Here is a 21669-nt window from a genome sequence, read left to right on the forward strand (position 1 = left end):
ACATATGTCTCAATTTTAATATTAAATATCCTAATTTTTCAGTTCCTGTTGAATTATATGAATATCAGCATTTTGCATGTGAACAGTAACATGATGCACATGAGACAGAGCCTAAGGTAGGTCTGAAGACAGGAGGAATTAGGGAGTGTGCAGAATCAGACAGGAAAATCCTGAGCCAGAAGTTAATTTTGATATTTTACAGGACTCCTGACTACCCTAAGCACCACCTACAGCTTCTCAGTGACTGCCTTGGGAAGAAGGAGAAACCTGACAGGTTGTGGAGGATAGTGATTCCCTCCTGAGCCAGAAGGAATCTGATATCAATTACCTGCCTCTGAGAGACACTTATGAACCAACCAGTGAGAAGTTTTTTCAGCCATGGTGCTCTGAAAAGCTTTAGGAGCTTCTGCCACAAACAAAGATGGGGTCCTAGGGGTGGATGGACCATATTGTGCACAGGAGTGTATGAAACAATCACTGTCAGAACATGGACATGACATGATGGAATGACCAGAGCTCTTTTCTAGATGTAGCAGTAGACATGTGGTTTGTGGTGGAATTCAATAACAGGAAAACTTAAGTATATTTTCCTCCCATCCTCATTCCACATGTTGCTAAGATCTAACAGCAGAGACCCATAATCAACTCTTTCTCAGCACCACTTGGTACCACCTGAAGCCTGGATATTGCCATTTGATGTACAGACCCTACAGAGATCCTACATCTGCTGGGGGAGGCATTTGGTCCGTGCTAGCTTGCTATATGATATAGGAAATTTTCAGCTCAGAAACATTTCGGGAATGTGCATTTGAAAAGTTACATGAAATGATCAATGTGAATGTGTCCAACCACTCAGTTTTCAAGCAATCACTGAGCAAGACCTGTATTTCTGTGTGCAAAGCTTAAAGCCATGACTGGATATTTACTTATCTAGCAGTTTACATGTTCCATGAGTTGGTGAATTTCTGTGGGATATAAGCAGTTTGAACTCTCATGTATTGGTCATGCTGAGCAAGATTCAAGTATGGCAAAAAGGCATTTCACTGCTGCAGTCTCACATAGAGAGTATGTGAAGAAAAAAGAGACAAAAGTGTCTGTGGAGGGAATTTTGCAGTTAGGTACCACTGAAAGAGACTGCTGGCCCAGCATATGCCAGAATGGAAGATCAGATGGATTTAATAAAAGGAAATAAATCACAATAATCTGTGCCCTATGTTTCCATTTTCTCCCATAACAGGTGTTTTTTCAGCCTATAGCAGGAAATAATGGTCCTGAAGAGAAAAGAAAGGAAGAAAAAAAAAGAGGGGAAAGCTCTTGAGGGAAAAGCTGTTGTGGATGCTGCTCTGGTCTGCAAATGGACTCACCTCCCCAAAGCTTTCAGAGCTAATTTAAAAAGAGCTAAAACTCTGAAAAAGTTCACCTTGATTAGCTCATGTGGAATTCCAAAGAGATCAAGAAACAGTTCCTTATTAAATCCAGGGGGACTGGGTAAATTGATGCTTTAAAGCTGATCTATTCCAGTCTGGGTATCCTGCAAGTCTTATACCAAGTTACAACAGGCTAAGGCAGCTTCCTCAAGCTGCTGGAAAGAGGATTGGTGTGAGATGATGGCTGATCACATGGAAAAGATTCCAGGGACCAAATGCCAGGCCACCAACTCTTCAGCTGAGAAGAGATAAAAGAGGTCTCAGGAAAAAAATTACTGAGGACTAGCAACGTGCTCAAGCCACAGAAAAGAAGTGACAGTCACAGAAAGGAAATGACTGCAGGGACCCCTGTTTTACTTGACCGGAATACACATGTATTCATTCTTTGAATATTTTATATATACTCTGGCTTGTAGCACACATTCCACTCCTGGGCCCTGGTTTGAATGTTGCATTTCATAAGCTGTTTGCAGCAGTCTCAAGAAAAAAAATACACGAAAAACATTTAAAAAAAAATAAATATATGATCCCCTAAAAGAAAAATGAGCAAAATGGGCATTTCCATCCCTAGTATCTGGGGCAACAGATGGGGTGGTGAAAAATGTGCCTGCAGGGTGAAGTTCTGCTCCAATCACCCTCCTGCCCACAACAGTTTTAATTTAAAGCACTAGGGAGTATGCACTTTGGAGCTACACTTTGTTAATTTATTATCCTTAATGTTAATCTGCTGTGTAAATCATCACAACAGGCATAAGTATGTAGCAAAAAGTGTAGACTGCTTTGTCAGCAAACAAGTAGAGTTAAATTAGGAGGTTCAAATACGAAGAAACATCTGCATGTCAGTTTAGGGTAAAAAAGTAGTGAGAACTAAAGGAAAAATTATGGAGACCCACTTTTTAAACAGTAGCCATGAGTCAGAAGAAAACCTTTTTTCTTTATTTTTTTTTTCAGTAATTCCATGTTGTATTGGTGTGTACAGTGATGAAGCTTTTTCTTTGCTATTCAACACACCAATGAAGTTTCATACATTTCTGGATTAGGTTTCCTTCATAGATTAGTTGGCTTAATCCTTTGGAAATATATCATTCTTCCTCCTGACTGAGTAAAATGGAGTAAAATAGATGACCTACTTGTGACCAGGTCATTGAACTTAGTGGTGTCTAAACCTAAATGGGACATAATAGAGCATCAATCATTTACATTAAGCAGCTAAAATAAGCAATGTAAGTTCCCCATGAGTAGTTCCCTATTTGAATACTGTCTATAGACACATACTTTTCACTAGAGCAGGAGTTTTACCTCTGATTTCAAGATAGGTGTATCTTCAGACATGACAAATCGGCTGAAAAATCACATGGAGATTTCAGAAAAGTGTGCAAAACCTGTTTTTCAGGATGCTTACTTGGAGATAATGAAACATGGAATCATAAGGTAAAGCATAAACAAGTTACTGTGTCTAGAGATGAAATGATACTGTAAGAAAACACTGCCTTGCTGGAGGAAAAGTTCCTGAATGTTTCCTGCAATCTGTGAAGAACCAAAAGGAAACACCAAAAACTGTAGAAACATCTGTGTGGACAACTGGTGTGCAACCACATACTGAAATTTGTCAGCTTCACTGGACTGTAGTAATGTTTGTGTCCACCTGTATGTGGACATACAGTCCACCCATGTGGTGTCCATATTATGATGCATATTTAAAAGACTCTTCTCCTTGTTTGCACAAGATGAAAGCAGGAGCTCCTGCAACACAACATGCACAAGGGAAGTATTGCATGGAGGTGGCAATCAATAAAAGATGAATTGCTCTGGGCACATCTCAACTCTAACAACTCTGCTTATCTGAGAGGAAGACTTTGCTTTAGGATACATCAGTGAAAGCTGCATGCACAGAATTTGTGGGATCCATACCAAAAGGCTGGGGGGAGCATGTAGTAGAGAGCAAGCAAAAATAATTAGAGATCTGACAAGCTTTTGAAAATGAAGTTTGCATATCAATATAATAAAATAAAAAACAAAATAGAAATTTAAAAAAAAATTATAGTAAAAAGACATTTTAAGAGATTGCTTACATATAAGGCTTATTAATTGTTCTAGGGGAGGTGAATTAAAGAGTAGAGTGCAGCACAAGTGGTTGAAGGTATCAAAAAATGTAGCTTATTCCTGGGCTTTGTGCATCACTGGTATAATAAATGCAAAATTCTTTTATTGTCTTGGGCCATGTTCTAGAATTCCCAAACCTAATAGTTTAAAAAAACACTTCTTTCTTCGTTACTAAAATCTCAGTCCAGTACCATTAATTCAGTAATTTGTTTGAATGTTGCTGAAAGCAGGCATTCTCTTACATCTGTATAACAACTTTCTAGCTATTCACCCTCAGTTGATGTGCAGGCAATAAATAGGTGACCCACCTACCCATAGGTCACTGTATGATTTAGTTATGTTCAAAGATAGAAGATTTCATTGCCCAGCATTCCCCTGAAGATGTTTGGAGCAACAGTAGCATCCAGTGGTCAAAATGTTAATTACATTATATGAGGGCATTGCATGCTGACAGCATCTTATGACTGCATCTTCCTTGTATTAAAAAAACAGGTGAGAGCAAACCTTGAAAACTTAGGATGGTGGCAAAACTGCACAAAAGTAAACACACACAGTAACAAGTAAATTTTCCTGCAAAGTTGGTGAGTATTTCCTGCTGATGCCAAATGAGATGTACTGCCCTCTAGGTTTATAAATACTAAACACTTTGTGGTCAGAGGGATGTCAGGGCACAGGGATGCCATGCACAAAGTCACGTCACAAAATAAGAGGGAGGATGGGGACAGGGGGAAGGTTCCATGGCCTTGAGCTGGTGTCTGGGGATGAACCTCTGAGCAGAGGACACTGCAGGGTAGCTGTGCTGCAGTGCTCTGATTCATCCTTGGCTCGGGGACCTCAGCCACCAGGCACAGCTCAGAGCAGCACAGAAGCTGCAGCTCTGTCCTAGAAACAGGATGCCAGCCCTGCAGGGTGACACAGGTGGAGCTTGAGTCTTATAGTCAGGGAGGTAGCAGAGGTGATGTCCTCAGAGGAAGCAGACACCTATCTGTCCATTGGTGAGGGCACACATTATGGGGAGGGGGAATCTGCATTCCTCCTCCCCAAATGCTCTTTTTCTTCACTTGGGCTGGGGAGTGAGAAATGGAGGCAAAATATGAGTTCCATAATGAGGACGATCCTTACTTGCCCCTTTTGTACTACAAGAAGCAAGAGACCTTAGATAAAGAGTGTGTACTCCAAGGACATGAGGAAGGGAGGTGACTTTCTACTGTCATCTAGGAAAAGAGACCTCATTAATTGCACTGCAAGTGAGGGAGCTGCCAGGTGTGTGTGGGGGAGAGCTCAGTTTAATCTTCCCAACCTAGAGAGCAAGGACTACATTGTCCAGCTAGCAAAATGAGACCTTGAAAACACGGTGATTAGAGTTGGGATGTCAGAAAGGTGTTAACTATAGTTAGACATCTTGGGCTAATTTTCCACTGGAACTGCAATGGAGAAAAAAATAAACATAATGAAAAAAAACCTTAAAATTAGATAAACAACTTTTTCAGAGGTCCAACGTTCATGTGCTTATGCTGTGTCAGCCTCAGGGATGAAGAAACCCAGGAGCAAACTTGGTTATAGCTTTACAGGTGTTCACAGAACACTGCCTTCCTTGAGCAAGGTGCTGTGGGTCTCTCAGAACCAACAGGGTTTTTATGCTCCACTCCTGTAGTCTTCCATTGCACCATTGCTCTGTGAACCTGGGAACACAAAACCTGACAGGGTCAGTTAATGATTCTCTGAGCCCCACCGACATCTCCCTGCTCCTTAGCAAATTTTAGCCAAGGTAGAGGGGGACCAGCTGCGAGGGCTGCCTCATTTTCTTTTTCCCCCCTCCTTTTATAACTTTAACAGCAGAAATTTTGCAGGTCTTGTGCAGAACCACGCTTGCCCAAAGTGCTGGAGAGAGGAATTCTCCCTCACCATCTTTCCTGATGTGTATGCCTCCCCACAAATACATTGTAAAAGGGTCAGATATTGAGGACATATGGAGGGAGAGCTTGCCCAAAGGGCAGGTATGTTATTTAGACTCCAGTCTGCCTCACATGCCTGTGTGGATGTGCTTTCAAAATTATTTCCTTTAGATTCACACTATCTGACATGACATGGAACATTTCCACAAACAACAACCTTCTACAGAAGAGCTTTCCATGATAAAGTATTGGGAGTTTTCCACCATCTATGTGCTGTGATGCTCACTGTGTTGGTGCTGAGCATCTCATGCCATGGGGTCACTGGGTGAGTCTTGGTGGGACGCATGGCACTGCTGGTTGCATGCTGGAGACATTCTTTGGGACAAATCAAAGGGTTCTTCTCTTCCCACCCCAGCCAACTGCTCCCATAGGCTGCAGCATTTTCAAGCTGCCAGCAGACAGCTATGGGCATGGCAGCTCTTCATGCTGTGTTGGTGTTAGGGCAGTGAATGCCATTGCTTTGTGTCTCAAAACCTCTCAGGTGTTTCTTCCAAGGGAGAATGAATGCCATGCACAGCAGGCAGTTGTAGCTCCGTGAGTACAGACTCACATGAACCCCTGACACATGGGCTCATCCTCTTTGGGTGTCAGCCTGAAGCATTATAACCTCTTCTTCTGTCTGATGCATGCTACCAGAATCAGCCTTCTTGCTCTTATCCTGAGGCACCCCATCCTCTCCTGCAGCAAGCAATGAAGCTGCCAGCTGCCTCACAGAGCAAGACTTGTTTAACTGAAGCCAAGCCTGAAAGGGGCTGGGAAAATGAGCTGTGCATAGTAGCTATTAAAAGGAAGATCAAAGCAACAGAGCAATGCTTGTTTCGTATCATAACTGTGCACTGTATCCTGCACAGAACCTGGGAAAGCAAAGGAGAGAGCTTTGACTCAGCTGGGACATGAAGGCTCAGTGACTTTCCAGAGGTTTCGATTTTCCTTGTGAAAACCTGACCATGTGGGACATATTATATGGGATGCATACATCCTATGGTGCATCATGTTTGGCTGTCTTATGAATCATCAGTGGGGCCCACTGTGATTTTGGTACCCCATGGACACTGGGGTACAAGACCAAGGTAGGTACATGGTCCATACAAAGGCCATGCTAAAGCTTTATGAATACTGTGTGGGGATCCCATAGTGTTCACAAAAATACTGCCACAGAAATATTCCTACACTTACACAGAACTTCAGAGCAAACAGCAGTAAATGCCCAAATACTGATAGCATGTGTATTGTGGAATCAGAGATTTAAGTTAATAGATAAAAGTGATTTACAGTGAGATTATGGAACTGGCTCACAGCTACCCTGGACACTTTTTCTCTTTGAGACTGTGCAGCAGCCTCTTGTGCCTGGAGGTCTGAGCTGGCTGCTTCCAGGTTGCTTAGTTTCCATAGTAACGATGCTAAAAGTCATATCACATCAGTTATGGAAAGCCATGTCCAAAGGACACTGCACAGATATGCAAAACCCTAGAGGTAGGGAACCCTTTTCTGATATTCCTCTCAGGTTTCTTGGTGTATATATATATATATATATATATATATATATATTTCTTAGTATATATAGGAAAACACCCTGGCATGAGCATCTGGTACTTAATGGGCTGCATACAGGCTGCCTGCTGCTTTGCATTTTATTGATTCTTGGCAGAGGCTGCATTGGTTCTGGGGCTGTAGGACTCGAAGTCTAATTACCAGGATAAGAAAGAGAGGTCTAAGAGATCATCTGGGTGAGGACTGCACATAAGGATAGGCAAATGGGTGTTATGTGTTTATACTCTGTAAGCTTTCTTGCCTGTTAGGCACCATATTCTGAACCATATAACAAACAGCAAATTAAGAGCACTTAGGAACAGTCATCAGAACCAGGCACAGTGGGGTGCTGGTGCTCATCAGCTCTCCAACCTGCCAACAATGAAAATCTGACCAGCAATATGCTCATGACTGAGCCTCCTCTGACTTTGAAATCCATATATTGTGTGGCCACAATCATCGTAGTTCTTTTTCTGATCATTAGTTCTGTTTTGCAAGAAGTTCCAGAGTCAGAGAAGTTTGTGGCTTGGCTTTGCAACGTGTTCCTTCCCTGTTACCAAAATAAGACCAGCAGTAAATCTAGTGCTACACAGGAAAGGCTCTGCTATCAAAAGCTTTTTAGCACAATAATACTTTAACAGAACACAAAACAACTTCCCAGGATTTGTGAAGGTAATAAACTCACCCAGGCTTCCTACACTGATTTCCTTCTGAATTCCCAGCACAAGCAAAGAGAACAATTCACAGCTCTTTTATCTGTAAACACTTTTCAAGGCCATTGGGATAGAATGAGGTGTGGGTGTTCAGGCTCATTTGTTTAGTGTTTCCCAGCTGGTCCCATCCTCCTTTCTGTCCTTGAGCTTCTCTGCTATGAGATAAAGTGTGATTCCCTTCCAGGATCTCCCACCAGAGTCCTCTTGCAAGGCACCAAGGGTTGGTTTTGTCTTGCAATGCACCTGTGAGCCATTTTCCAGAACTTTCTCAAGCACTTGCAGATGTAATGAGAAAAGCCTGGGAGTGCAAAGAGATGTAGGAAAACACTTGTAGCCCAACCAAATATTGTGGTTAATAGTTGCCAGATAAATGTTTTCTCCCATGTAAATTGTTCCCAAACTGAATAGCACTAAAATCTCTTACCAGGTCTCCACTTCCACTGGTGTCAAGACATGTATTTATACTTACATCACACCTCTGCCTCCAAAATGCAGAAGTCTTTGATGCAAAGGGCATTTAAAGATAAGCCCCAGGCCTGCAGGTGGAGCAGTAGAGACATTGCTTATCAGCATCAGACACTTCTGACCTTCAAATTCCTCTCCAACTACAGCTGCAAAGTCGAGCCTCTCAAAACTGGAGGGCAGCTGCGGGTAGTTGGGAAGTATGATACAATTAATTCTAAAGGAAAAAGAACGAAAGAGGAGAAAGACTAGCTGCAAAATTTTAGAATTCTTTCCTGAAGTCGATCCTTTATCTGAAAGCCTTGAAAGTAACACTTTATTTCTCCAAAGTTTAAAACTATTGCTTAAGCAGTCATAAGAAGGCAACACAAAGGTTTTGTTGCTGCTTGTGATTCCAAAAGATGTGTAGCTGTTCAAAAGCTTTGTACAAGCCCAGGATTTATGACACTTGTAAAGCTGATTTAACTAGACTGGCAAAAGGTCGAGGTCTTGCTTTCAGAACTGAAATTTGAGTGTTATCCTGCACTAAGACATTCCTGCAAGAAAGCAGGCTCTGCAGTGCAGGCTAAGTCTGTTGCTTTTGCTTCTATGAACAGATGTTTCGTGACTCCGTGTTCTGTTAAAGGATTTCATACACTTCTATTTTCCAGGTCAGATGTTCCCCAGGGAAAAGAAATTAAAGGGGCAGGGGACTTACAGCAGAGGCTGACAAAATCGTGGTTGATGTGAAAAATAAAAGCAAAGAATAACTTTCTTTTTAAACATAAAAAAATCAGAAGGCACTAAAAAAATATTAAAATAGTGGAAAATACTTCTTAGCACAGTATGACATGGCTGTCACAGGACACTGGCAGTGTAGGAAGTTCATGTTAGTTCAAGGAGTAATTGGACAAAAAAGAAATAAAAATCCATTACACACTGCTTAATACAAATTGCCCCTTCTGTCTAAGTTGTAAATGGTTGCAGACCAGGAACTTATTTTGATTTTGTATTTTCCCTCTTCTTTTATGCTTCCTTAAGTATCCACTATTGTTCAGTGTTCAGCTATCTGCAAAGAAGGGATGGAGATAGGGGTCAAAAGAGCAATTCTTTAAAATGATAGAACCACAGAACTTGAACGTGAGCATCCTCATCAGTGACTGCTGCTCCCTAACAGAGCCCAGTGAGCTGCTGGAAACCACCTGCTGGTGTTCTGACCATTGCTATCAGTGGTGCTATCCCCTTTTAGAATGACAAGACCTAGCAACATTAAATGCACTATACTTACCTCATTCCACCCAAAAAGGGGAAAAGCTGAATCATGACCATCCATAGTGGTTGTCAAGGACTGGGAATTCTTTAGTTTCTCTTCTACTTTTAATTTCCCAATTGACTGAATTTCCGAGTTTCCTGAAACCTGTTTCTATGGCTCCCAGTAATATACATTTTTTATTTGTGATTTGGTTCTTCCGGAAGACAGGAAAACATCCACATTTCCCCATCCTCCACCTTTTCCTTGCTTCTGTTTTAACTGAGATCTGGACTTGAGAGCAAAAGTACATAGGGATGGGATGTTTTCATGGTAATGTATATAGGACTTTTTGGCTGCCTCTTAAAAAAGGGGGAAGAGTTATTCTAGGTGCAATATGAATCTTTAAGATTTTACTAACCTTTACTAGTCTTATGTCTTTTCTAAGACTAGGCCTTGGCTGCTTTGCAGAATAGCTCTGCATTACCTGGGAACGTGTTCCACACTGCAGCACAAGCTCAATTTCATGTGTCTGGGTTGCAGAGGTACCCCAAGACCAAGCAAGAATGGGCCCTTGTGGTGCAAAATCTTCATTGGAACACTAAATTACAAAACAACTCATAGCCTATTGTTTCAGGTCCTTGGCTCATGTAGTTACCTCCAAGAGAAGAATTAAATATTCAAACCGACTATGGGAGCCAGAACTGGAGAAGAGATGTGTGGACTTTCCACACTCAGTTCAAGGTGCAAAAACCATGGTGTGTTTTATCACACTGGTGATTTCACCTCAGTTCCTACCAATGCAGTTGCTCTCCCTGCTCTCTGCAGTCATTCACAGCTGGTTTGTGATGTGCCCAGGGAGCCTCCCTGACATGAGGAGGGCACCATGCACAGGGTACATTCCCCAGCCTCTCCCCTTGGTGTGGGCAAGGTTGGAGCTGGCAGACAAGCAGACCAAAGGCTATTTTTTTCGAGCTGCCACAGAAAGGTTATCAGCTCCTCTCCCAGTCCTGCAGATCTGTAATGTACCCACCAGAGCCCCCGTGGGTTTTCAGGGATCCACTCCAAAGCATGGCTCTGGAAGAGCTTAAGATTGCAGGATGTAGCTAAAGACAAAACTTGGCTCAGGATCTGGTTTTGGTCCTCTTGCCTTTCAAGAATATAGTATGTTAAATTACATCAAACATTTCCTTCTGAATAAAGAAACCACTACATATTTTCCTTTTTTTTTTTTTTTTTCTGTTTGTACCATTTAATTACAACAGAAGAGGGCTTGGCAACTTCGGCTGAAGACTGGCCCCCAAGCAAACAAACAAGCAAGCAAGTAAAGAAAAGAGTTCTTCAGAAGGCTATCTTTATATAAAGGACTATATTTTGGCCTAATTTATGTACAAAGTATCAAAATAAGAGAGCAGACAATAATGAAGATTCTGAGGGTAGCAACACCACACGCAGAAATTTCAATTCACAGCCGAAATACAGCAGAGAGAAACTTCAAAGGATCTGATGAAGCCCACTGCACAAACCCCTGGTCTTTAAAATACCCCCAGATCAATAGATGTGTGAGAAGAATATCACTGTTGTCTCAGAATGCAGGGATATTTTCAGGCCCACCATTTTTTTCCCCAAAAGAACAGATGTAGATATAGATACTTTTTAAAAGTAATTTTCAATACATTTCTTAAAACGCATTTTTAAAAATCCATGTTTTCCAGTGTCTAGTACTTTCTTTCAAGATCAACTTCCAGGTATTTATTTAAATTAATTTTAATTTAAACCTCTGCTTTACAATAAGAATTTAAAGAAAATTCTCCTTCACAGTTGAGAAAGTATGAAAATGGGAAGTCACAGACACTAGAGTTAAAAATTTAAAGGTTACAGTCAGATAAAGACCCAATATCTCCTTTCATCCCTCAAAATCTATGTGTTAATTTTGGTAGCAATGGCTTTGGAGGTTCAGCCACAGTTTATATGAACTGAAAAAGAAGGTATTTACCAGCTCTGCTCAAAAATTACTTTACACTTTTTCAAGATAGGAACCTATTAAAAATGATCAAAATAACAAGCATGTTTCAGAAAATAATGAAGAAAAAATTACAATTTAAATGTGTGTTACAAAGTCTATGGTGCAACTCTTCCAGTATGATGTGTTCCTAAACACTGAATGATTTTCAAAAGCAATAAAAACTCAATAGCTTTGCTGTTATAGAGGACAATATTCTAAACTTCTTCAACAGGCCTTATTTGGAAAGTCTTTTTAGCAGTTTCAGCTCAATCCTGAACACGACTGACTCAGTGGATCTCAGCCTTTTTTGGAAAAATAAAGCAAATCACCACTGTCTCCAGTTGCCATCACTTCCCCAAAATTCTTACTGGGAAAAAGTCTTTAAATTACAGCACTGTGTTGCAGTAAAGTTGCTTTTCTTTAATTGTTCAGATCAAATTGTTTGCATTGCATGGGTAAGGCTTTTTGTTTTGTAAAGTAGGTAAAAGAAACCAAAAGGATGATTATGCCTGGTAATCTAAGCAGTAACAGAGGAGGAAAGAAGGAAGGAAATTATCTTACATTCCAAAATGCTGAGACAGAATTGGTACGATCAGACACAAGATACACCAAAAAGTAACACAAGCTCCTTTAAAACTGGAAACAATGAGTGCTTTAAAATGCTGGGCTTTGTGTGAAAAAAAGAAAACGAGGAGAGAACAAGAACTGAAGTTCTTTTGCTTTCAAATACTTCCAGTAAAGGTGACTCCCTAATTTTGCCTGCCAGAGATAAGAAAGTATTTAGTGAGCTAATTAACCCACCCTTCCCAGGAAAGCTATCACCAAGTAAAATTTCCACCACCGACTCCCAAGCTTTTCCCCAGCCCCAGGAGCAGGGGGATGGAGAGCCCAGGGACCCCAGCCCAGCTCGGCCAGGCCAGGCTGGAGCAGGCAGGGAGCTGGGCAGGAGGGGAAGGGAGACAGGAGGGGCAAAAATAGCAAGTTCAAATGCATAAATAAATTAAATGGGCAGATATTAGGGAGGAGAAGGGCACACATGGGGATGATGTTGCTCCAGTTCCTTGTTTACTCTTTCATACAAAGTAACTGCTTTTATTATGGCATTTGACATGACTGGGAGAATAATCAGCCTTCTGTTCCAGAATTATCCCTCTCACCCACAGACACCACCCCTGATCCATTTCCACAGTACTTACAGCTCCAGCACTGGGCAGCAGGAGCTGGCTCTGTGCTCACTGAGGCCCTGGGAAAATCCCCCCATCCCAGGGGCCGGAGGTGGCTGGGTCACAGAGGGGCTTTGGCCAAGTCCCCCAGGACAACCTGAAATTGAGCAGCTGAGCTCCTGTCTTGCCTCTTCCCTCCCTTCCTGCTGCTCTCAGTCCTCAACAAACCCCTTCTCCCTTGGATCTTTCCTCTGGTGAAAATGAAGGTTAATAGTCTGTCCCTTCTGGGTTTGTTTTTAATTTGCAGAGATGGAATTGCACTTTAGCTGCAGCAGTGGGGCCCTACATGGTTTTTATTTTTTTCCTCCTTGCGTAGCCCAGAAAAGTGCTCGTTCCTATCATTAACCACCCTAAAGGGCACACCAGAGGAGGTTTGAATAGTCTTTATTACTTGGAAGGAATGATGTGAGATTTTGTTCAAATCAAAGTGCTAGTAAATACTTCAGATTATCCATTCCAGCTGCCTTTTCTTTGTTTACAGGGTTTTTTAATAACAGGTAGAAGGCTTATAATGGTGGTTGTCACCTGAGGAATAGGCAGGCTCTTGTCTCTGTATTCTTAGCCCCTAATAAACACATTCAGTCATAGCAGGATCGTGTTTCCACCCTGGATGCTGAGGTCCATTTATCCCATCAAAGCTGAGCCAGCAGAGCACACCTGAGAGATTTGAAAAGTCCTCTGCTGAAGTCTGAGAGAGGATGAAAGATCAGGGATATCTGAGTGAGCACAAACACCTCCCCAAATGAGGGCCTGGACACCTCAGGAGAGGCTTCTAAAGGAACCTAAGAATGCTGTTTCCTTCTATCTCTTCTCCCTTGTTTGAGTTGTTTCTCTCTTTCATCAACAGTATCTCTATTCCAAATATTTTTCTTCTTAACAACACCCTTTCCTTGGGCTTTTGTTTTCTAAAACCACAGTATTATTTTGAGAACAAAAGCCCTTAGCTTCTTCAGGCAGGATTAGTAGCAATGCAGCTTAAATTATCAAAGGTACTATTAGTACAGCTAATATCAATTTCTCTGTTCAGCTATACAAGATAACTTTTGTTACCCCTGTGTAAGTCCACACTGAACCTAATGCAGGTATGTAAATTAATACAGTTTGGGTCTGGTTTTTTTACACTTTCAGCCATAGCTATCCCACCACAGGGCTGCCAATCAACCCATATTTCATATGTCATGTATAGCATCACTTTGCTACTCTATGCTCAGGATTTTTTTTTTTAATTCCTTTTTCTCAGAAGCAGGTGAAGCCTGGTGCTCTGGCCCTCCTTTCACTATGCAGTGAGGCCCTTTCCACATCATTGTGCTCTAAAAGTAAATTTTTACAATACTCAAAGTAAAACTCTCAGCCTACAACCTCCTCACCAGCTCTAACTAAACCCTGGGGTAGAAATTTCCTGAGAAATTACGAGATAGTACAATACCAGACCTGGTGAGAACAAAGAAGTCTCAGTTAAGATTGAATGAGCAATGGAAAGGTGCTGGGTGTTTTTTATGATATCCAGCACCTGGGGGAATGTGGACAACTCTGATAGTTGTATCTCCAGCTGTACTTTTAGGACTAAGGTAAAGTCCTTTCTTTTCTGTGTCTACTGTAGATCTGGTCTATACTTGAGATATGTCAGTTCTCTTTGGAGCCCAAGCTCTTAAGAGCTCCAACTCTACAGCAAGCTGCAGGGTGCAGTAGAGACATAGTGCCTGCTGCCCAGCTTGGTTGCAGTGGGGTTTCACCCTGCAGATGATGTCTTAACACAGCTGAGGCTTCCTGCTCTTTTGCAGGCAGCTCTGTTAATTTCCAGCTCCATGTGCTATCAAGCCTGTTTCTATCTGCTTTTCCCTTACCATCTCTCTGTGCTCCATTTCAGAATATCGATGGAAAAGGATGACCGAGAGCAGCAGGTACCCTGCAGAAATCAGAGGAAAAAGTTAAAAAAGGAATAAGCTATACTCCATACATTTTGCATCCATAGCGTACTCAAGTTTTTTATAAGACTGGTTTTGATATGGGATGCAGTTTAAAGGCTGACTTGCTAGGGCATGGGGCTTCCAAGCAACAAGAGATGTAGTTGAATTTGAGCTGTATCTCCCAACCCCTTCTAGTTTTATAAAGCTGGAGAGGTCCTCTCAGAACTCTGTGTTTGCAGAGGCTTTTGGCTTGGCACAGTGATTTCACTATATTTGTCCATGTAAGTTTTATCTTAATGTTTGTGTGTGCTTAATTTTAACGGCTTTGACTTTGTGACTTTGTGGTGCCTGAAGTGCTGCAGCAGACGAGTGCAACAATATTTTTATTAGAAAGCCTCTCCAATTCGTATTTTAATTCAGACTTCTCCAGCTGCTGATCAGTGACTGAAATTGAAGTCTAGTGCATTTTCTTTTATATGACTGAAAGCAAGAGGACAAAACTTTCTGTGTGGGTCCAAATGGTACCTTTGAGAGCCCACATAGAACCTCTAGAAACATAGCTCCTGTCTAAGGTGATGATCTGCCCACCAGTGTGCCTGCTTCACAAAGGATACCAGCACCCAAGCTTTACCATCTGCCTCTCAGGTTGCAGGTTAGGATACAATGAGCTTTGCTGTATCATCACTATAAAGTTTCCCAGCCTTAATCCTGAAGCCTGTAAAGTGGACACTGGAGCAGGGACTGTGCAGGGATTTGCACCATTCCCTTACTGACCTGGTATAAATGGTGAATAAATGCTAAGCAGCTTGAAGCTCTAGTACTGGGTTTATGCATGCTTTGTTTGCTAGAAATACTCTTCTTAAGCAGGATCCCAGGCTGGCCTGATACCACTCTGGCCCTGGTTGCCAGAGTTTGAGCTGAGAGAAAGGAAACCCAGTGCTGGATTACTTCAACTGCTGTAATTAATTTTGAAGAGATTCAGGTTAAATTGTCTCCAGTTCTACATCACAGGTCCAGCTTCCAGGAGGTATCCTTAGCCTCAAGTTTTATTCAGGCCTCCCTTTGGCTTCTACACTTCAAAAAACGTTTACTGAGCTCATTTACTGTTAATTGATCAAGGCTAGCAAGTCCCTTTTTGTGTAAGCAAGGGATTAGGCAGTTATCTCATTAGCATAGCTGCTTCTGTTTTTCCAAACAAAACATGGTACTCCAATCAAAGTACTTTTTTTTGGCTAACATAACCTCAAAAATTACAAAGTACCCTAGCTTCACTACCCAATATACTGGATGTATTATTTGTCCACATCCCTACCAGTACCATAACAGGAACAAACATGGCAATGATAGAACCAAACTTCTGTCAAGTCTTGCTGCCTTTAGCAAAATGTCTGCAAATTCTTCCCATCCATTACAGTAGAAGGGAAGAATAGTGAACCAGGTGAACATATTAAGATTCATCTCTTTGTGCTTGACAATCTGGGTAGCATAATGCATTCTTTGCATTCTTTTTTTTTTTTTTTTTTAGTTGCTAGCTAATATTCTCACACAATCAGGTAGCTTGGTAAATTTTTTTGTGAGTGATAGTAAAACATCCTTTTATCCTTTGAATTTTTTCTTTTTTTTTTTTTCCTAGTGGCAAATGTTTGCTTAATAGCAACTCTTTACAAGAAGACACTCAAATTTAACACAGGTTAGCATGTCACAAATACAGAAGTGCAGAGATTCCCCCCTAAAATTTCCACCTGAAAGGGAGCAAGTTAAAATCATTCATCTGAAGACAATAGCAAGTCTAGGACTCAAGCTAAGGGAGCAGCAGGAAATAAACAGAACATCATGGTCAGCATATTCCTCAGCATTGCTGTGCAACCTTACAGTGCTGTAGTAAACCTGGCCCTGGCATTTGTCAGTGTTCTTTTTGCTTTGTCCCATATTCTGTGGCAATATTTGCTAGTAATGCATTAACAGAATTCACATTCTCAAGGCATGGGAAGTCTTTTTTTTTCAGCTCCTGACATTATAGACCTATCTAGAATCAATAAAGCTGCCCACTTACCGTGATAATCAGAAACACAGCAGCTTCACAGCAAATGACTTTACATAACTTGCGAATCACTAGGTCACAGGCATTATTCTTGCTGTTAATTCATTGTGATTTATTGTTTGTTTCTACTCTATTTATCAACACATTATTGTTGATAAAGGTTCTTCTTGATCTTTGGCTCTCAGACCCCAGATGCATATTTTGTTGCTGGCAGTTTAAAAAAAAATGTTGAGATTGAATACCAGTTGAAATACTGTGCTCAAAGAAAATATTTCACTTGTACTGTGTCTGGAGGGTTTTCAGGGCAGTCCTCAGTTATCTTTCAATTTTTCAGTCCTTGTGGTAAGGCAAAGGGTAAAAAACTCCCTTGTCTGGAGTAATAGTGATTAGCTTATACTTCACTTCCAAGTCTGGCTACAAATGCTAGCACTGCACCTCTTCATTTTGAAGCTGAGGTATACTGAAAATGTGTCAAAATGTTTTCAAAAAATATACTGTTATTTGATGCTTGTGTTTTCCCTGCTTTTTATGTTTAAAGGGTTGTCAGATTCTGGGGTTTTGGAGAGTGGTTAAAGCCAGAGCTAACTGGCAAGCATTTCATAGAATCACAAAATCAAAGAATGGTTTGTGTTGGAAGGGACCTTAAAGTTCATCTAGTTCCAATCCCCCTCCATGGCCAGGGACACATCCTGCTAGACCAGGTTGCTCCAAGCCCCATCCAACCTGGCCTTGAACACTCCCAGGGAGGGGGCATCCACAGCTTCCCTGGGCAACCTCTTACAGTGTCTCAGTGCCAGCACTAAAGACTTTCTTCCTAGTGTCTAACCTAAATCTATCCTCAATCAGCTTAAAACCATTACCCCTTGTACCATCTACACATGTTTAAAAAAAAAATCCCTCTTCTGTTAATATTTCCCAAGTGAGAGTTAAGCCCTGCAGATGCAGGTGGGAGCCCTCCAGTCCTGGTGCAGGTGAGGAGAGGGAAGAGTGACCCCAGAGCAGGTTCCTACATAGCTTGCCCAGAGCTGGAAGTGGGCTCTGTGCACACACCTGGGGAGCAGGCAATGACTCTTTCCCTGTGGCTTTCCTCCCAGAATTCCTGTGACATACTCTCACAATTGCTATGGTTGTATATGGAATTAGACTTTGCATGAACAGGGAAGAGAGAAGGCTTCCCGCCAGCAAGGTGACAAGGATCAGCAATAAGGCCTTGAGTAATGCTCTTTTTTCTCCCCAAAGGCTATAGTACTTTTGTTGTATTGTTTCACAAGCAGTAAGGCAGGAAGTGCAGGTGACAGCAACAGTGCTAAGTAACCACTGATGAGGCTTCTCCTATTTGCCTCTAAGTAAACCTGAAGTATCTGGAGCTGTGCTGCATAAAGGTTCAGAACTGGAGGCAGCATTTTCACCAGGTTGGAATAAATAACCCTTGAAGATGTAGAAATACACTCTCCATCAATACCAAGGTTCAAACAGAACTCTATCCTGGGAGTGACTTCAATAGCGATGATCATTCATTATCCCAGATGGTGATGTAGTAATCAGACTGCTCACTAAGTTACTTGGCCAATTGTAACCTCTGAAGTTACAGGAAGAGAAGGAATATCTTCCCTCATGCCTTCAGAGCAGCAGGTTTATCAAACTGATGCTCTATTTCCCTTTCTAGTGAATGCAGTTTTCTTTGTGTTATACACAGACTCCTGGCCTATGGTTAGGAATGCGTGGCCATTAAACATACCCAGAAAGATGAGTAAAACTGTAGGCATTTGTTCTGACAGAGATGCTTTCTGTCTAAGTGAGATCTTTGTTTCAGCTCACAATCCAACAGAAGATTTGCTAGTGCTTCCCACCCTTAACATTTTTTGCTAAACCCCATTTGACATGGTAGCAATAGACCATCAGGAGAAGAGCACTGAGCTGTTTGCCCTGACCTTCTGTAATTCCTGTTCCCATTTCTGTAAGTGATTTCAAATGTTGCTGCTGGTTATGTTCTATTTATACTCAATCTGCTCCTTGCATCACTGTTGTCATTTATACTGGATAACTATGAAACTGAGAATCAAGATTTTTCTTTTTCGATGGAAGTTCATTTTAAGACTCCTTATCTAACACTTATTAATTGGAAAATCAGCATTATCTGTAACACATAGTTCCTTTTTCTGTCTTTACTCATTACATGGTATAAGCAAGCTGTAAGCTACTACTTAAGAAGCAATATTCCTACAATGCAGCCAATGGTATTTTGTGACTTTGATAATTTGTGACGGTGTATTTTGGGTTAAGCTTATATTTCTTTCAGGCAAAATGGTGACATAATGATTACCAACAGTGATGAAGTTGCATCCATAGCCTCAGATGTCCCTTTGGCTTTGCTTTCTGTCCCTTTTTGAAGTAAATGTTGTTACAGTCATGGTATCACCACTTTCTGGTAGGATGGGCAGAATTTCCTCTCCCCTTCTGCCCTCATTCCTAAGCCAGAAATCTGAAGCTGCTGGAAGAACTCTTCCTCCAGGCCTGCCTGCCAAGAGCTGGTCTTGTCACTACTTGTTGTCTGCAGGCTCAAAACAATTGCCCATTTGCCTGAGGGATAAGAGTCTAAACATGACACTTGCATTACCCAGAGACCTCCCACTGGCAGGCAAGTCTGTCACTAAATATAGCATTTTATTTCCTCTGCCACAGTTATTCTATTTTTTTTTTTTTTACATAAATGTGCCATTAAAGAGGGTGTTAAAAAATGGACACAATTTACATTATAAAATGAAAGATTTATTGCTTTCTGGAGCAGTGTACACTATCACTGTCCTTGTGGACACAATCTGAAGGGTCAGTGAGTCTCCTCAGAGGACTTTTTAGGAATCAAGACCTCCATCAGCTATGTGCAAACATATCTGCTTCCTCAGAGCTCATTTATATGAAAGACGAACACCCTCCTTGAAGGTGTGTGTATTCCCCCCTCCTTCTTCAACCCCCATTTCATTTGTTGCCCTTCCAGGTGGCTTGGAGTCTGTTGAGACACTGCTGACTAAAAGCTCACCCCATTTCTAGCAGACATCAGTTTGCTACTAAGTTCTCTTTCCCTTTGGATTTACACTGTCTAGGTGAGCAGAGCACAAAGTTTAAAATCACCACACTAAGGTTTGAGGATAAGAGTTTGACCCAGCTGACCTGAGAGGAGTCTGGCTTTTAGTACTGTAACTCCATGAATAGAGATGACAGGAAAGAAAAGTCTGGAAAAAGCTGCCTTGAAGACATCAATGAGAAAATTAACAGTCTTGAGAAGGACTACCCAGGTAAAATTTCCCAGGTTAAACCTGATTTACCCCACTGAAAGCTATTATATTATGTGGGCATTTTTTTTTTTTTTTAAAGGTGAGGTTTTCTAAAGATAAACTCCTCATGGCCAAATGACAAGACTTAATGTTATACTGCAACTGAACAGGCAGTGATATTCTTTTAGAACAGTCATTCTATTATGACTGAATTACATCAGTAAAAGTTTGCTAAATCTGAAACTAACATGTATTTTGCTGGGGCTTGTCAAGAGAGCTGTTACTCAAGACATGATTTCCACAGTGACTCCTGAAACAACCTGAGCTATGTGTCTATCTAGCATGTATGGCTTTGGCCTGCATTTTTAAACAAAGCTCTGATTTTCTTCATGGTTTGTGAGTGTCAAGATCTTGATAGTTCTGCAAAGCAATAACTTGGCACACCAAATGAAACTGAATTGAAATGAAATGAACTTAAATGAAAGTGCAACTGAGGAATCCTCTTGCTGATGAATAGTGTTGTGAGGAACCCTAAGTCATGTCTCTAGTGCTGAGGTGGGTCCCAATTGAGCCCACCCCTTTGAGTGCTGCGTAAAGAAGCACAGAACTTATACACAAGCAGCAGATCCTGGGCACATCCTCTTTGGCATGACACCTTTCTCATAAATCTTTGCAAGCTGCCCTGCAAGACTCTTCTAATATCTTCTCCACCACTCTGACTTACTCAGACCATGCAGATGGAGGGATGCAAGGGTGCACTAAGTCCTTACAGCAATACAGGGGAAGAAGGAGGTCACCCGTAATGACAAGGAGCTGGAGTGGCACCCTGCCAGTCCAGTGACCTCAAAACCTGAATCTATTTGTGCTGACCTGTATGTAAGCTGCAGAGGGCACCCACTCCTGAAGTTCAGCCTACATAAGAGTCTGTATAGATCAGAAAGCTCTAGATTTCCTGTTTGGGACAGGATCTTATCTCAAGCATTCACAGGTATGTGGTACAGGTACGTACAGGAACAGGAATGTTTGCAGTACAGCTTTGGAATGGCATAGCTCTCCCTCACCACCTCCAGTTGTGGATAAGTGCTCCCAGGTTGCTGAGAAATCTTTTTTTTAATGATTTTCTAAGAATGTAAGGCTTTAGCTAAAGAGAACACAGTATGAGCTTCTTACAGAGATCTCAACACAAGAGTGAGCAAATAATCAGCAAGGAGTGGGTGCCCTGTGGCAGTAGTGCTGGCTGGGCTGGCAGTGGCAGGCAGCTGGCAGGCAGAGTGCCACCTTGGCAGGCATGAGGACAACCGAGAAGGCATAAAAACATTCTGTGAGGGTTGTCCCAACCAGTTCATTTCTGCCTTGACCACTTTCTTGGCAGACTGCTCCAGCCACAGCTTCTATGCCTGGAAGCCCACCTGAAAGGATGCAGTGCCAGCCTTGCTACCTGCTTTCAAAATCTGCCTGTGCAGGAATGAAGGCTCCAAGGACTGAGGCTTTCCAATGACTGAGAGGCAGCCAAGGATGGCCCCTGGTGGGAGGCAGGAACTGCTGAATGGACAGGGGATGGCTGGTCATGGACCCCCAAGTATCCTACTTTGTTTATCCTTGAGATATGACTTTGGCATCCCGTCTGCCCTGGGCTATGCTTCTGATGTGTGCTCACAGCCCCAGCTGGGGAGTACCCAGCCTGGGAGCCAAGCAGCTCCCCATGGGTGGCATGGGACTCCTCCAACATCACAGCTTGGGGCTGGTGGGGATGGAGGACAGGGCCAGAGTTTAAACCCATGGGTTGGAGCCGCAGGACTACCT

The 21669-nt window shown here is 41.9% G+C and overlaps 1 protein-coding gene across 1 annotated transcript in view; it reads right to left on the reverse strand.

Annotated features, from left to right (window-relative positions):
• TPD52 (tumor protein D52) overlaps window positions 1-17774 on the reverse strand; it is a 149777-nt gene extending 132003 nt beyond the window's left edge. The window contains exon 1 of the mRNA XM_071737832.1: window positions 17765-17774. The gene's annotated coding sequence lies outside the window, so the exon portion shown is untranslated. The remainder of the gene's footprint in view (window positions 1-17764) is intronic.
• Window positions 17775-21669: the final 3895 nt, after the last annotated feature.

Source organism: Heliangelus exortis, chromosome 2, assembly GCF_036169615.1.
Source record: "Heliangelus exortis chromosome 2, bHelExo1.hap1, whole genome shotgun sequence".
In the NCBI taxonomy this organism is placed as follows: Eukaryota; Metazoa; Chordata; class Aves; order Apodiformes; family Trochilidae; genus Heliangelus; species Heliangelus exortis.